General features: G+C 40.4%; 1 protein-coding gene across 29 annotated transcripts in view; it reads left to right on the top strand.

Moving 5' to 3' along the window:
- Positions 1-11761: 11761 nt before the first annotated feature.
- Positions 11762-17362, top strand: part of LOC137128508 (muscleblind-like protein 1) — a 66781-nt gene continuing 61180 nt past the window's right edge. For 17 of the 29 annotated variants that reach the window (XM_067506657.1, XM_067506655.1, XM_067506656.1 and 14 more), the window contains exon 1: positions 11762-11912. The gene's annotated coding sequence lies outside the window, so the exon portion shown is untranslated. The remainder of the gene's footprint in view (positions 11913-17362) is intronic. The other 12 variants (XM_067506646.1, XM_067506647.1, XM_067506642.1 and 9 more) reach the window with 4 other exon arrangements.

Genomic DNA, 17362 nt, shown 5'->3' with positions numbered 1-17362 from the left:
TTATTCTTATTAGAAACTTATTAGTGTGTGGCTATTATTTGAATACACTTGTGTGTAAACCAGGTACAGAAAGGCAACAGAAAACGGAGAAAAAGAACGCATTCTGCAGTGGAGATGGGAATGGTACTGTAGGTGAGTGCAGTGGGGGAGAAAGGGTTTTGATCCAATACTACAGAGAGCTTCCCAGATTTTATTAACCTGAGACTGGGCTCTTATAGACCGAAGTAAAACCCTCCCCAATGGACGAGGTGCCTGAGATTTATCTTTATGGGTACTATTCTTTTCTTTTTCTTCCATTCCCCAGTTTTTTATTTTTTTTTTCCTTCTCATTTTTTCTAATCATTGCTTTGGCACGGCTCCAACACCTAAGCGCTTTCATTGGCCTGTTGACTCTACAAATAGTTTTATAGCATTCCTGAGCAAGAATCCTGCCTCCTCCTCCCACCTCTGTGTACACACTTACAACTCGCCCCTTCCAAATCTCTGACAGCCTTTACAAAGACCTCCCTGGAACATCCTCACCTTTGTGTTACTTTATTCCTGTTCTGTATTTGACCACAAGCCTCACAGATTGCAGCCTTGCCTCCTGCTCTGGTTATATTTCTCTATCTGTTCTGTGTAAACAATGTGTACACATACAAGTGTGCACATGGTCAGCCACATTCTGTGTTTACATGAGGGAGAATAGAGGCATGCCGTGGTTTAAGCACTGTAAACATGTCTTAAACGGATGTCTGCTACACAGTGTGAGTGATGTCATTTTGTGTGCGGCCTGAGCCAAGTTCAACATTCTGCACATGCAAGCGAAGAGGGTCGTCAAACACAGGAAAACATATGACCAAAAAAAGGCAACCCACCATTGGCTGCAACATCAGTAGTCTGGAGCAAAACATCATTAAGCTAAGAACTGTGACTAGCCGAGCAAAGAATTGAGTTAGCTCAGACAGTCAGCTTTCATCTAGACTCATTAGGTTACAGCTCATTCTTAGACCTGACACAAAACTGCCTTAAATGTTACTGTGTCTCGCTTCCCTTTCACTCCTTTGTACCATAGTGCTTCCATTCCTGAGTCTACTTCCCCCTCAATACCACCCATCCGCACAGACACAAACACACACACACACACAGAGAAGAAAAACAACAAATGTTGAGACAAATATTGACTCCTCTACATAGTAGAATGACTGCTTATAAGCTGATGCTGTATAAGACTGCAGCCTGCTTTCAAGGCAATGACTCACTGGGTAATAGCGGAGAAATGGCGCTAGAATCAAGAAGAAAAGTGGTTCTCAGGCTGGCTAACAGGGACAGGGATGAAGAAGCTGAAGTCCTCTTGGTTGCTGTGCCTTAGAAGGCTGTGTTTGGGAAAGTTTGTTTGCACTGCAGTGCTAATGGACTGTTCAGTACATATATTTTTCTCAGTGTAGAAACTGCCCTTTTGTAAAATACGAGCAGGTTGTTTGCACTGCCCGCCAAAAACAACCAACAGATACGTGTTACCCCTTGGCAACATCTTGTGGCTGTAGTGAACAAAAGACCATCACACAGTATTCAGAGTTTAAAATGTGTCAGGACACAGGCTGGTGTGGTTGGATAGGTCATAAAACGTTTTCATAGGAGACTGGAAATTGAGTCCAGTATGAAACAACTGCTATTATTGTTTCGGAAACCACTCACATGACACATGTCATGTAACTTTAATGTGACATGATATTAAATAAATACAAATCTTTCAAGGTAAATCATGACTTTTTTATTAACATCTTTATTTAGTGTCCTGAAATGGACCTGGTGTTTTTGTGCCCTCTCTCTGATGAAACCACTGTACATGCACAGTTTTTAATATTTAGATTAAAAAACTGGCCACTATTTATGCTCCATTGTGAGCAATTATATGGATCATTTTGTAGCCTGTTACAACAGATGTTTGGTTCCTTACATGGAAGTGCTATTTCAGCAAATGGTTCAATAGATCGAGAGGGTAGGGTAGCGACAAACCACCTACTGGGTATGAGCACAAAAGTTGGAGGACAGTTTGCAGTGTGTATAATGACACACATAAGAGCATAAGAATACGGTTTTTGCACAGGATGTGCATAAGTAGAAGTACACACATACACACATGCATAAGCAAAACCATCTGGAGAGCAATTATGTAGAAGTACCTTAGGTATGACCTATAAATCGGAAATCAATAGAGTGATCCTGCTCCTATAAATAGTGAAAGCTGTCTCATTATCGGTTATGATGAATGATCTATAAGCCACGCTTGCAGCTCTATGAGGCTGTACAGTGGTGCACTTTTTCAATATCCTCACGATGATGTTGCTCTCATTTTGCAGGTGTAAACAAACACAATATCTGACTTGAGACACACAGTACATATAGATGACAAATCGGAACAGTTCAAAGGTAATTACAGTGCAAGATGTATGAACATCTGGACCAAATTCTATGGTGATCCGTTCACAAGATGCTGAGATGTTTCATTTAAAATCTAGCTAGATTTTAGGAAATGTGAAGTGATTCATCCTCTGTGGGGCATGAATACACTTTGTATAAAACATATTGCTAATCCATCTTGAAGATATATTTGTCAGAACTGTGGTGGACTGTAGCTTAAAGACTAACAAACGTGCCCAAAAACCACACCGATTATGTCGCTACCCAAGTCCCCGTGCCTGTATTTAGACAACTCCTAAAATATTACACACATCCCTCTTTAATCAGGAATGTGCTGAGTAACCTGCATGGATTTCCTGAGGCAGTATGGGTAGTGTAGTCCCCTACAGTGTCTGTCTCAACGTAGGTCTGAGCTCTGTGCTCCTTGTCAGGGTACTAAGGGGATTGGATATGCTCGCTAATGCTATTAGTGCAGCCGGGGATTACTGAGTCAAAAGCAAAGGGGGTAAAGAGCGTGAAAAGTGAAAAATCGTGACATCGATTAGAATGTGTGTGATGGAGATTTGCATGTTTGTTGCATGTATTTGAAAATAAAAGGAAGAGATGAAAAACGGGATATTCACGCAAACAGCAACAACAAAAAAAATTACCGGCTTTAATGCAAATAGTTGAATGGGTTGTTTTTTTTTTTTATTTCATTAGGCTGTTACAGTACTCCTGGGATTTGAGTTAATTAGTCCATTAAGCTGTCCAGGACCTTTTAGAAAAGGATTATTTTTAGCTAAAACTGAGATAAATGCCTCAATTATTATTTTACTAAGAAGACACAAGTTTAAATCTGATACCGAAGCAGATGGCTGGTGTGTCTGGCCGGCCTCATGTCACAAAGACTGTTGCATGCTGCGAGCAAGTAAAAGCCAAAAAGTGAAATATTTCCGTATAACGATTTTAGTACATACCGTTGTACTGCTGACGCCGTTGTTAGAACACATGGAGTCTGCTCATTTTTTTACATTTACGCTTGTCCAACAACGTTATCTTCCTCCGACTAGTGTAATTGATATTACTGAGCACAGTGTGCACTTTTCTTTTGATCAATACGGATGGAAAATGAGAGTAATGCTCACCCAAAATAAGGTACAGTATCCAGCACTTCACTGCTGGACAACATAACCGACTTTCTTTCCTTTGTACAGCATCTATTTAACCACCTTTTTAAATAATGCATTCCAGCACGACTCCACCACACACTATCACCTACAGTAGAGTTATTAAACAAATACTGTAGTAGATTCATCACCTTTCTACTGTAAAAGAAGAATTCAGTGCAGGGCTGCTGTACTGGATTGCATTGGATTGTATAGGTGAACCTAAAGAAGTGATCTGGGAGTCTACGGTATCACCACTGTAAAAGAAAATACATAAGACGGATGAGAAAATCAGTGTGTGAGGTGCCCAGAGTGGACACGATCAGCTCTGCCCTAAAGGATTTCCCCATAGCTTGCCCACTGGGTTGATCTGTTCAGTGAAGTGTACCTGTTTAACCAGCTGCCGAAGAAGAGTGCCTGCCTTCAGGGAGAGATTTTCTGAATTGAAGAAGCTTCTCTAAATCATTAAATACCACACACGTCATCTGGCAAGCAACACAGCCTCATGAATATGTACAGTGTGTTGTGGGGACCCGCACTCACCAGTATTATTTCATGAGACATTTGTTTGTCCAGTCAAACAGAAAATCTTGATTTCATGTTGCCTGGGGCCGGCTGCAAGTGATTTGTTTTTAGGTTTTTCCCATTTCAGCAAAAAGTAAGAGTTTGATATTACTAGTGTGATATCTGAAGCAGTACACACTACAAACACAGGTCATGTACACACGGGATCTGTTTCAACACGTTATTGTCTGTTTCTTATTCATCCCCAGTAGCACAGAAAGTCAGTAATCCGGTTTTGTTGCAAAATGTCCTCTGATAGTTTTGTTCATGCATCTTTAATCAGCTATTAATCTCCTCATAAACAAAGTGTAGTTATTTTTTATGCATTGGTAAGCCACCGTAATTGCCAATTAGTTTCAGAAAGCATGCACACATCTTAGACCAAAGTGTTGCATGTCCACACCTAAATAATAAAAACCCAATGCAAAGTTTCTGTAATTTTCATCCTCCATCCTTCTGTCTTTCTGTCATAGCATCTGTTCTTTTTCTCCAACACAGTACCACCAGTATTCATTATCTCTTGTCTCTCTCCCCTCCGTCTCTTAAATTTACATGTCTTACATGGCTGTTGTTTCCAATGAGTCTAGAGATTGTCTTTATGAATATTTACCAACATTTAGTTACCAAGGGCAATCTGCAGAGAGTTGTTCACTCCTGTTCCGTTTCATGCGTATTCATGCATATGTCTGTGGGCTCCAGACTGCATTTTATTTTTCCGTACTCTTATTCTCCTCTAGGCAGGGTCAGGTATTTGGATAAAACCCCAGAGTAACCTACGTTATCCCACGCAAAGAGCCTGACCTGCTGCAGATTTACAACCCCAATTCAAAAAAAATGCGTGGAACATGTGTAAAACATACATAAAAACAGAATGCAAGGATTTGCAAATCTCATCAACCCTCATCAATAGAACATGAACAACATATCAGATGTTAAAACTGAGACAATTTACCATTTCATGGAAAATATTTTCTAATTTGGAATTTGATGGCAGCAACACATCAGGGCGATGTTTACCATTGTGTGGAATCCTCTCTTCTTTTAACAACGGTCTGTAAACATCTCAGAAGTGAGGAGACCAGTTACTGTAGTTTTAAGAGAGGAATGTTGTCCCATTCTTGTCTGATGCAGGATTCTAGCTGCTCAACAGTCCTGAGGCTTTGTTGCCAGATTTTGCATTTAATGATGAGCCAAATGTTTCTATTGGTGAAAGGTGTGGACTGCAGGCAGGCTGGTTCAGCACCTGGACTCTTCTCCTGCAAATCCATGCTGCTGTGATGGATGCAGTATGTGGTTTAGCATTGTCTTGCTGAAATATGTAAGGCCTTCACTGAAAGAGACGTTGTCTGGATGGGAGCACATGTTGCTCTAAATCCTCTATGTACTTTTCAGCATTGATGGTGTCTTTCCAGATGTGTAAGCTGCCCACGCCATAGACCCTGATGCACCCCCATACCATCAGAGATGCAGGCTTATGAACTGCTGATAACAAGCCGGATGTCCCCTCTCCCCTTTAGTCTGCAGGACCATGGTTACCAATAAAATTTCTAATTTTGAATCATCTGACCACAGCTTTCCATTTTGCCTCAGACCGTTTCAAATGAGCTTTGGCCCAGAGAACAGACCTTCTTTGCAAACTAACATTCGTGGATTCCACAGTGCACTGTGTTCACAGGCAGAGATTTCTGGAAGTGTTCCTGAGCCCATGCAGTGATGTCCAGTCGAGAATCATGTCTGTTTTTAATGCAGTGCCGCCTGAGTCCCAAAAGATCCCACACATCCAGTTTTGACCTTCGGCCTTGTCAACTGCACACAGAGATTCCTCCCGATTCTCTGAATTATTTGATTATATTAAATACTTTAGATGGTGGGATCTTCTAAGTCTTTGTAATTGTTCCTCACTTTATTGGTGCAGTTTATCACAGATTGGTGACCCTATGCCCACGTTTACCTTCCCTCTGCCTCTCTGAAATGCTCTTTTTATACCAATTCACGTTACTGACCTTTTGCTAATTAACCTAATTCATTGTCAAATGCTCCTCCGTAATTTTTTTTTATTTGCAGCAATTACTTTTCCAGCCTTTTGTTGCCCCACTTTTTTTTAGATGTATTGCCATCAAAATTAACATGAGCTAATATTTTCCATGAAATGGTAAAATTTCAACATGTGATATTTTGTTTATGTTCTATTGTGAATAAAATAAGGGTTGATGCGATTTGCTAATTATTGCATTCTGTTTTATTTATGTCACAACTTTTTTTGAATTGGGGTTATATCTGTATAATATTTCATATTCTTATATCATCATAAACTCATCATTAAAACACAGAATTTGGTCCACTCTGCATTCCTCATGTCTACATTCAGGATACAACACAAGCTCTTTTTTCTGCAACATCAGTACCTGCAATGGGCTGCACTGGTTTAACTGCGAGCATTCTGCACTCCCAGCAAAACAGCCCTATGAACACACAAGGTTGCAGCTACATTGCAGCATTCTGTTTGAGTGGCATTAACAAGGATTTTTGTTTTCTTCTATCCAACACTTCAATAATTCACATAATTGTGTCGGAGTGGCCTTCATCTGTGCAACGCAGCGAGGTGAAGCAGCTCTGAACTGGTTGTCAAGCAGACAGCCAGAGGACGACCAGGAAACAGATTTGATTAAAAGGCTTTTAATTGGATCAAATCGGGGTTAAGGAATGTCAATTGAATGCTGGGATTTCTGACTGCAGAGTTTACACCTTTTTTTTTACATGCAGCATTCACTGCAACACACTATACTTGCACTTATGATCTCTTTTCTTAAAGAAAACCAACTCTAAGCATTATCACTGTAGGGTTCAGCAAGGTTAGTGTGCAAGGGATGCGCTACACATTTTTCAAATACAGCTTTGCTTCTTTGTGGACTATTTTAATGCACTCATTGTAATTCACTTGGAGTGAAACTTCTAGCCAGCTGAATGTAAGATGTTGGTCAGCCTTGGCATTTGAAGGTTAAGAGTGAAGGCTAAGTTAGAATATACTACTTTAATAAAGTTGTTATGATCACTCTGGGGTTCACATTCAGGTCTTACATTAAAAAGTGTTGCTTCTGGGTTTGTTTATCATTCTGACTCTTGCCAAACTCTTGAGAGTTGCCAGTTTCCTGATCATTACTGAATCTGCTCTTCATTATCGCTGTGGACTGTTAATTTCAGGGTGACAACAACATTTTGGCATTCACTTCTGCATCTGATTATAGACACAGTTTAGCAGGACTCGCTTTTTAGGGGCTATTGCATGTTTTTGATTGGTTGTATAGATAAGTAAAATTCTGTTTTCTCGAGTGCACAGAGGCGAAGGCAGGATATTTTTATTGCCATCTTTTTTTTCTGTCTTTTGTCCTTTCGACTTATCCCGTGAGTTCAGGGTCGCCACAGCGGATCATTGTCCGCATGTTGATATGGCACAGTTTTTACGCCGGATGCCCTTCCTGGCGCAACCCTCCACAATTTCTACCGGGCTTGAACCGGGACGGGAATGGGCTGTTAGGGGTTCAGTGTCTTGCGCAGAAACACTTCGACAGCCTGGACCAGGAATCAAACCACTGACCTTGAGGCCCGTGGAAAACTGCCTTTACCAACTGACCTACAGCCGCATATATAACCTAATGTGATGGCTAATGTGATAGTAATGATGACACTATAAAAATATTAAAGGGGATTCAACTCCCGTTTGGTGTCAGTCCCTCAACAGGAATCGACTGATTACAAGGGAGGCAGACATCATACCCCCTTATCCATCCCCAGTCCGACTCTCAGATAGAAATGAGGGGAGATTTAAACGAAGGAAGATTTGAAAAATAAATTAGTAAATATTATTTTGCTTTCAGGTTTGAAAAGCCTGTTCAAACTTGTGAACAGCAAGTAGAAGTCAAGCCTTTAATACTGTATTGTGATTATACCCAGGATCATGTTCTCCAGATAAGGGTTTTAAATGCTGAACTGTTCAGATGCTCAGTGTGAAATATTGCATGTGAAATATATATATATATATATATATATATATATATATATATATATATATATATATATATATATATATATATATATATATATATATATATATATATATATATATATATATATATATATATATATATATATATATATATATATATATATATATATATATATATATATATATTATGTGGTTGCAGAAATAAACTGAACATTTAAGATGTAGTGATTAGACATACTAGGCAAAATTTAACGTTTTAGATTTTTGATATATAAACTTTCTGGGGTACAATATTTTCTCAGATTTGACATTTCTTTAACTTTGCATGGAATATGATAAGAAAGCCTAAATTTGATTTGCAAGCACAATAGAACAATATAACATCTTTAAGACATTGTTTTCTTTTCTTCCTGATCCTGACCTAATCTACCGCTGATGTTTTTGTGCCTAACCCTACCCTAAACACTGCGTTAACACATTTTGTCTGAGTGTGAAACTGGCACCATTTTGGCTCCACTGTGAAAAATATATCTCTGCACATTTGTAGTGTGATGTAAAAAGGAGTGCAGTTTAACAGATGCCTGCCTGCTTGTGTAGCGACACTGTTTCAACAAAGGGTTCATTGATCCATATGAGAGGGCAGGTACATTAATAGTTGAAGGACTTGTTGAGAACGATACATTTTAACATTCAACTCCTACATTGCAACAATCGCTTATTTTTCACTGATTAAACTGTACCTGATACTACAAGACACAACTCCAATATTTCACATCTAAACATGGTAAATGTTCTGCCTATATAGCCCTGTTGCTTCTCATTCACCGATTCACACACACACTCACGCACAGCTCCAATGCGAGGTGCTAACCTAACCCACCGGGTTCCGTTCATCATCATAAAGCAAACCTAGACATTCTATTTTCACACTATATATAAAGGTTGAAAATTGCGAACAAGTTAGTCAACATTTGAACAATATGTCAGAATACATTTAGATTAGATAAGATAAACTTTATTTTGGACACACACACAAAAACCCTCACCATTGGCGCTAAAATACAGACCTTAATACCAGTTCCTACAATGTGCAGACCTAAACATAACACAGCACAAGTTTAAGTCTGTCAAAACCTATATGCTAATATTTTCAGGCCCAAACAGTCTTCAAATTCCATATAGTGATCGCACAAGTGGCTGCACCAACACTGACAAACATATGGCTCCTGCTACAGCTTCTAGGGACTTTGAGTAAGAGTCTCATACTTTCATCATAAGCCACAGTAAGACTCTGTAAACCGCTTTTCTACAGCACAGGTGGGCGGCATGCAGTACAAGGGGCTACAACACCAAACAGTGTTTAGTGCCAGAGGATATCTTTATCTTATTTTAATGTTTTTATCTTTTTTATTTTTTTATTTACCACTTCTTTTTTTTTTTAACAGTGCCACTACCACTGCAGTTTTTCTACTAATGCAGTCTTTGCCTAATATTATCGCAGTCCCCAAATTTCAAATGAACAATTGACAATGGACCAAACTGGCTCAAGAGTTACTCTCCTGTACTGTAGTGTGCACAGCAACGCTGTATGCACTGTAGGTCTACCGTCATATACAGTGTCGGAAAGCGCCACAGCGCCAACGCTTCAGGTGTGCTGTAAAAAATCTAGACCCAGGTGAACAAAAGTCTGAGGGCAGTAATAATTACACCAGCAGCTCCACCACCATCATTATGCATACGCCTAATCAATGGTCATTGCGCTTAAGGGGATCTGCAACATTGTTAATGAATAGTTCCAATGAGCAGAGAGCTCTCTCTCTCTCCGTGTGTGTGTGTGTGTGCGTGAGTAGTTAGTGTTAATGTCTCTAATGAATAGATGTGGCACACACAGCCTGTGGACACCTGCTGTTGCCATTAGTCCCAAAGAGCAGACTAATCACTCTGGTTTGAAAATCTGAGCAGGGGATTCAGTGTCCCTTAGACTCAAGGACCCTTCATTACGCAGCACACACTAGTGTTCATTGATAATGCGAGCTCATTCAGATATCTACTCCTTCCAGAGAAAAATGCCAGAGAAAATGCCTTGAAAAATCACCTTTAATTGATTTAATGCAGTTTTCTCTCCCGCAGAGGGCTGAATGCCCAAAGGAGTTGCTTTCACTTTGCAGCATGTTCTCCGCAGACCTAAACAATAAAAGTAGAAAAGCAAGTATGATTTGGCAACCGGCACAGACAAACAAGTACATGTATCCTGGCACATTTGCATGCACTACCACCTGTTGCCTCCCACTTTGTTTATAACTTTCTCTGCTCCCTTTCGCTCCGTTAGCCAAACCCACTGATAAAAATCCTTCTTTCAACAATAAATGTTCAGTGAATCCCAGTTTCTACCTGTTCCCATGACTACTGGAAACACAGAAAACCAGACTGTGGGTGATGTAGTTTTTTTTTTTTTAACTTGTCTACTACTAAGACTATCGGTACCTGAAGTAGCATCACTCGCTTCGGTCTATATGGATATTAAATATACTGTAGCGCACAATTTTGGTGACATAGGGAGTTATTGGAAGGTCAGCGCGAGAAGACGACAAGTGATGACAGCTGTGAGAGATAAAAACAGGAAGACTAGTTGTTGAAAGATTAAGCATAAGGGGGTTACCAGTGCAACGGTTGCGCTGCAAGACTCAGCTGCTGCTTTACAGGGCAGGGCCTGAAGCACAGCCACGGCCTTCCACCCACTCTGTCGCCATGGGAGACGGTGGAGAGGAGGCCTCATCTCTTTTTCTTCCTTATCCTCATTTGCTCTCCCTTACAGTACTTATCCCTTTATTTCCCTTTCTCTGTCTCTCTGTCTCTCTGCTTTATCTGTCTGTCAGCTCTTCCTTTTCTTTATAACCCATTATCATTCTGAATCCCCCCATAAAAGAACAGTTACAACCAACCTCAAGGAAGGAGAATAATAATGGAAATTGAAATAATCACACCATAGGGCACAGCCAGTCTTTCTGTGTCTATCTGTCCACATGCACTCGTGCATACGGACCATTTGTTTCATTGGTCAGTCCAGCTGTACTTCCCTTGTTGGTAATGTGACTGAAATGACACACAAACACACAGGCTATAGCATAGATATGCATACACACAAACACTCGGTATCTGTCTCTATTCACTCTTTTTACACACACCACCCGCTCTTTATCACACAAGTCAGAAGCAACAGTTGGTGATCACATGACCATATACAGTGAGTCTCTTCTGACTTGTGTTAGCCAGTTAGCTCAGACTTAAAGTAAATCTAAAATTTAAAGAAGCTGAGGCAAGTAGAAAGAGTGGAGCTCATGAAACATTTTTATTTCCACTTTACTTTACTATTTAAGTAGAACAATCTACGAAGGAGCCTGAAGAGCTACAGGAGCGAGAGAGAAGGGTGGAAGAGAGGGAGGCTGTTGCCACAGCAACCGGAGCCGCGGCAGTCGTCATCATGAAGCTTCTTCTGCATTGTGTATGTGTGTGTGGACAAAGCGTGTGTGAGTTCACCCTCCTCTCTCCCGACAGGAGGCGAGGACATCCCCCTCTAACACTGTGCCAACAGAGAGGACGAGAGAGAGACACACACACAGCAGAGAGGGAGAGAGAGAGAGAGAGAGAGACTGAAACCCCATAATGCACTGCACGCTGCAGGGCTGAAGTCGTGCAGATTCATCAGTTCCTGTTTGGAGCGACTGTGTGTGTGAGCGCACACACACTCATGCAGCCAGACCGAGCGCAGGAGAAACACACAGACAAACAGGCAGGTAAGACAGCTTTTCTCTGACCGAGTGGACGGCTACTGGGCTGATGAGATGATCCGTTTATGTGTCTGTTGTAGCTGCTATAGCTGAGGTGGGGAAAGGGAGAGTTGCTCATACAGATGACAGGGTGTCATTAATATTTGACATGTTTTGATTCAGGCAACTTCCCTGCCTGTTGCTAACCAATGGCTGCTGCATTTCTTCTCACTTGTGAATATCAGAGTTTGGGAATTTTTTTTTCAAAAGCAGGTCTCTGGTCTGTGTCCAGGACATTTGAAATTGCTGATTTGCATGTGTGCTATCAGTGTCAGTTTTAGTCTGTCACTTGGTTTGCATTAACTGTAGCTGATTTGAATAAGCTGGGGAGCTTTTGCATGTACCTCTGTTATAATGGTGCTGGTGAACACAGTGGAACTTTTAGGAAATATCTCTCCAGGCATATTTATGTAACAGAAGAATTACGAATGAATTACAGTGTTACTTTAAAGGAATATGTAAAGTTTTATTTTAAATGTGGGATTACACGATATCTAGTTAATGTTGCACGGCGTTGTTTGATATGCTTGAAGTAAGACTAATTATGTGTTTTAAAATGTAAAGCTAATGTGCCCGGTCAAAAGCAGCTTAAACCAATGATGCATTATAACTTAAACTTTCATGACAATATCTGATGAGGCTTTTTACAGTTGAGTTTGAAAAGCCTTTTTTTTTTAAAGGAAAATTAAATATATTAATTATGGCTCCTGCACAATAGCAAAAGTCTGTGATTGAGGTATAAGCATGTTGTGCCAAATGACAGTAGCACAAGCTGATGTGGTGAAAGCTTAGCTCCTCCATTACCGGTTATTTTGTGGTTTAACGGCTACTGAGGCTTGTGACCATATCTGTTGAGCCAGATACCCAGACAGGGTGGAAAGCACGTCTGCAACAGCTTAAGGGAGGGACTCTTAAACTTTTATTACTCCAAGACCCAAATGGAAATGTCAGTCCTCCACCCTTGGACCATATTGTGAAATCTCTTTTTAACACTGTCATGTGGAGACATAACGGACGGTCAACATGAGGTAGTAGAGAGCAAAATAAAATGGATGTTTCCTAAATTAAACATTTGATTCTCAAAGGGATATCATTTAAATGTCAGTCGTATGTGCTGATCTCTGAACAAGAGTGGAGTTATTTAAACTGGTATTATCTCGAAATCCAGCTGTAAAAAAAAGAAAAAAAAAAAACAGCTTTTACTTATTTTATTTATCTTATTCTTTATGGCATGAATTCGGGAAAGACCATTAAGATCGTTGTACTTTTATATCTTGGAGCTGTTACACGGCGCGTTTCATGTGGAGATGCTGTTTATTATGCTGAATGCTGTAAGTGACTATGCAAAGAGCTTTTGCAGATTGGAAATAAAAAAAGACAAGAATAAACATAATGCAGATCAGACAAGAAAATCCTTTGAATATTCAGATTGTTTCCATTTAGAGCACCACTTCTCTCTGCTCTTCCCCAGCAAAAATCCACCTGTCAAAAATCAAAATGGAGAGCGTCCTCTTTTTCATTTCAGCTGCTTTCATTAGCAGCCCCCCTTTTACGATCTGTGTTATCACCTGGTGGAATTATCCAGCAGACACCGATGTGACAGTAGCATCTATATCTCTGCCACTGCTCTGTAATAGTTCCCTGATGAGAGTGCACTCAGTACACGCATGTGCCTGTACTGTATTCTACAGGATAATTATGAGGCATTCTTGAAGTTGGGTGTGTTTAAGCGAGCTCATGATGAACACAAAGATACTGTAAACAAGAAAAACAATAGCAGAATGATGTACGTCTGTCTTAAGTTTGACGTTGAAGGAGAAGAGCTCCTGATGCCGGCTCAAACAGATCACGAGAGCAGATCCAGCTGGGCTCTGGAAAACAGTGGTCGTTTCCGAGCTACTTCAGCAAAGAGCTTCAGTTAAGCCGGTTTTTGAACAATGGATGTTCATGTATTTCGCTACGGGTCTGGTGTAGAGCTCTGTGTTGTCATTTCTCCACATTTTCCACTAAGGTCACATCATGGGGGTCCCAGAATAAGTATGGAGAAAGGAGGAGAAAGATGCAGAGGGTGTGCAAGGTCTTGCAGTGTAGACGAACTGAAATAGCTGCTCCTGTTTGAAGATGAGCCGTTTAATGATTTGACCTTAGATACTCAACATTAGAGCAGAGGTCTGTTATGAATGTTGAAAACCTTTCAGACACACACTGGGTCGCCCTGCTGGATTTTCCATTTGGAAAGATACTTGAGGTTCTCCAGAAAGATTTTCTTTTGCTCTCGGTCCAGCTCTGGCTTTGCTTAGCATCATAGATCAAAGGTGATATATGGATCCAGATCTCTTTGTTCAACTTTAACTCCTCTTCTCACTGTTCCCTTTTTTGTTCTTTTTCCCCCCCGTTCCTGTTTTTAATGGTCGGGAACTCAAGTGACACATGTTCATGGATCCATAGCCTCATTTGGATATGATTGCAAAGAGCAAAAATGTGTGGGACACTGGCTCTTGTTAGAAAGCGTTTGCCTCAAAAGTCTTTTTCATTCTTCCCTCAGTACACAAACCAGTGAGTGGGAACCTTAGTGTGCATTAAATTATCTGCAATTGCAGCAATTATCTGCGAGTCCAAAACCTTTCTCTGTGCTCCACTTCTTCATCACCATGTCTGTGTTTAGACCAGAAGCCTGCCAGCGGAAAGTACATTTACTTAAGTAAAGTAGTTAGGTATGATTTTGAAGTACTTGTTATTTACTTGATTATTCCATTTATACTGATTTTCCCTTCCACTTCACTACGTCTCAGAGGAAGCAGTGCAGTGCAGGTTGATATTCTAAAACCTTAGCACAAGCATTTTTAAATCAAACCTGTTATTTTAGCACAGATCCCCAAAATGAATATTTTTATATCAATAATGGATCAAACGACTGTCTAATATCAACATGTGTCACCGTATTTTACGCCTCCTTTGAGCTCTGCTTCATTTTTTTTGGTCGGAACCTTTATCAGCAGCACAGGTCATTTGCCCTTTCTCTCTTATAGAACCCGCAGGAGTGTCTCTTGAATGGCCCCCCTATGGCAGCAGTTACGTTTTGAGATGGCAAATAATTGCTGCTGGTGTACTGGACCTCCCTCGTCATGGAAACGGTCATAAACACACAGTTACGATGAAACCATCAGAATTTAGTTACGCTGAGGCACAAAAAAAGGGAATTATGTTTTGGTGCAAAACTACATGGTTGGGTTTAGTTCAAAGACTGTGGTTAGGATTAACATAAGTGTTTTATTTGCATGCGTCATTGTTATGGTTACACAAATAAGGTGGTTAACATTTCATGGATAAGACACACAATGATTTATACAAAAACATTAGTGCCCTATGGGAAATTTGTGCTTTTTTTTTAACCCATTTGTCCCTGATCTCCTCCCAGTGTGAACATTGTGGCTCGATAAAACTTTTCCTTTGTCATATTTACTACAGACTCTAGAAATACAGAGACTCATATTTCACCAGGAGGCCAGTCTCAGCAGTGTTGTTTAGATTTACTCTCCGTACTCTCATTACCAGGCAGCTCTTAAAGCCAGCATATGATATTATAAAGCTAAAGAGTCACATATTTCCCAAAGGAGTCCAAACCAAATGAGAAAAATAAATATTGGACCCAAAACACGCATCTCCAAATAAAAATTAACCATAATCTTGCTCCTTAATATACTGAAATTATAAAGTGGCAAGTTTGCTAAAAATGATTATATATCTGTATACAGTTAGTTTCTGCTACACCCAAGTAATGTATATATAAGTTCGACTTGTTGAAAGTATTTTTTTTATGTTGTGGTATAGTATTACTGTTTTTGTATGTTTGAAAGCATCTGAGCAACTGAAGTTCCCCTGAGAGACACTCTTAGTGAGATCTGTGCTCTAAATGGAGAAAGTGAAATTAACACAGGCATCTGTTATGGACAATGCTTTTCCATGTCATATTTTTAGAGCATTCTAGTCAGTCAAAACACAACATGCACACACTTGAAGACACCGCGTCCTGGTCCCAGTTTAGCATAATCCTGAAAGACAACTGCAGGGCCTTGTTTGGGCACGGGACAGTGACTTGCCAGCTTTAAAATTAAAATTACATATGACTTGTGTCTGTAGCGTGTTGCTTTGACTCTATGAACAAATTGATAAATATTTATAGAAGCTGGAGCTAAACATCAACACTTGGAGCAGTGCAGACATCCATCATAGGTGCTTTAAGGCCAGGGAGCAGACTTCTGTTCAATCAACACCTCTCTTGTACAGTCACACACACACACACACACACATGAGCCAATACAGTGATAAATTCCAAACACCCTGATGTATTGCAGCCACAAGTCAGTGATGTGGCTGTGAGTCACTTGGTAACACCCACCTGACACACACACACACACACACACACACCAGCGCAATCACACACCTAACTTCACACACTTGCACATGCTCATATAGATGCACATGCACCTGATGTAGTGTTTGATGGAGTTAGACACCATGGCAACAGAGCTGTGACTCTTGCTGTCCTGTGAGTGGACTGAAGCTGTGGAGGAGGGAGGGGAAAGCTACCAGCTAGCAACGCTACTCAAGTGTAGCTATTATTATTCCCAATCTCTCGTTCTGTTTCTCTCTCGATATTTTCTGCTTTTCTCTTTCTCTTCTTCTAAACTGGTGTCTGCATGCTGCAATTGTTTTGTTTTTATTTATTTAAGTGCAATACAAAGACAATTATCTGAAAAAAAGAGAGAAAAGAGACTGAGCCAGGGGGAGCAGAAGAAGTGGAAGGAAGGTCAGCATGCATGCATTTTTAAATTCAAGTCTTGACACATCATCAGAAGGTTCTTACAGCTGCAACGAGACAGCACTGTGGATGGCATCTTATTTGTTGGCATATAGTATTTTTATCTCGACCTTTTTTGCAATCTCTCTCGCTGCATCTCCCTTTTCCAATCGACAAACTAAATGTTTTTTTCCTTTTTCTGTTTTTCTTTGTCTTAGCACTTTTTATTTGCCTTTCAGTTTTTTTCCTCTTTCCCTCTCTGTTCCTGTCTTTTTTTCTTTTTATTTATTTAAAGGTAGAAAGACAAGGAGAGCAGAGGGGGTGGTGTAGCGAAGGGGCTCGTGCAGGTGGACAGGTCTCATAAACAGCATCTGTATGAGATTTACTGCCTGCAGATACAGATGGTGGAGAAACAGAGAGGAGGAAAAGACGGGGGAGGGAGGTGTTGGAACAGTGCAGGTGAATTGCATTTTTGGTCTCCAGTATCATTTTCACGGTCTGATTGTCAGCATTTGTTAACATACACACACACATGCAGGCGCACGCAAACTCTCAACGCAGTGTGAAATTGTGGGAACGTGGCTGTTGACAGTAGAAGTTTGTCTGAGTTAAGTTC

Source organism: Channa argus, chromosome 6 (assembly GCF_033026475.1).
Source record: "Channa argus isolate prfri chromosome 6, Channa argus male v1.0, whole genome shotgun sequence".
NCBI lineage: Eukaryota > Metazoa > Chordata > Actinopteri > Anabantiformes > Channidae > Channa > Channa argus.
Note: the sequence above shows the minus strand (reverse complement) of the source record. Positions and strands in the feature narration are given on the sequence as shown.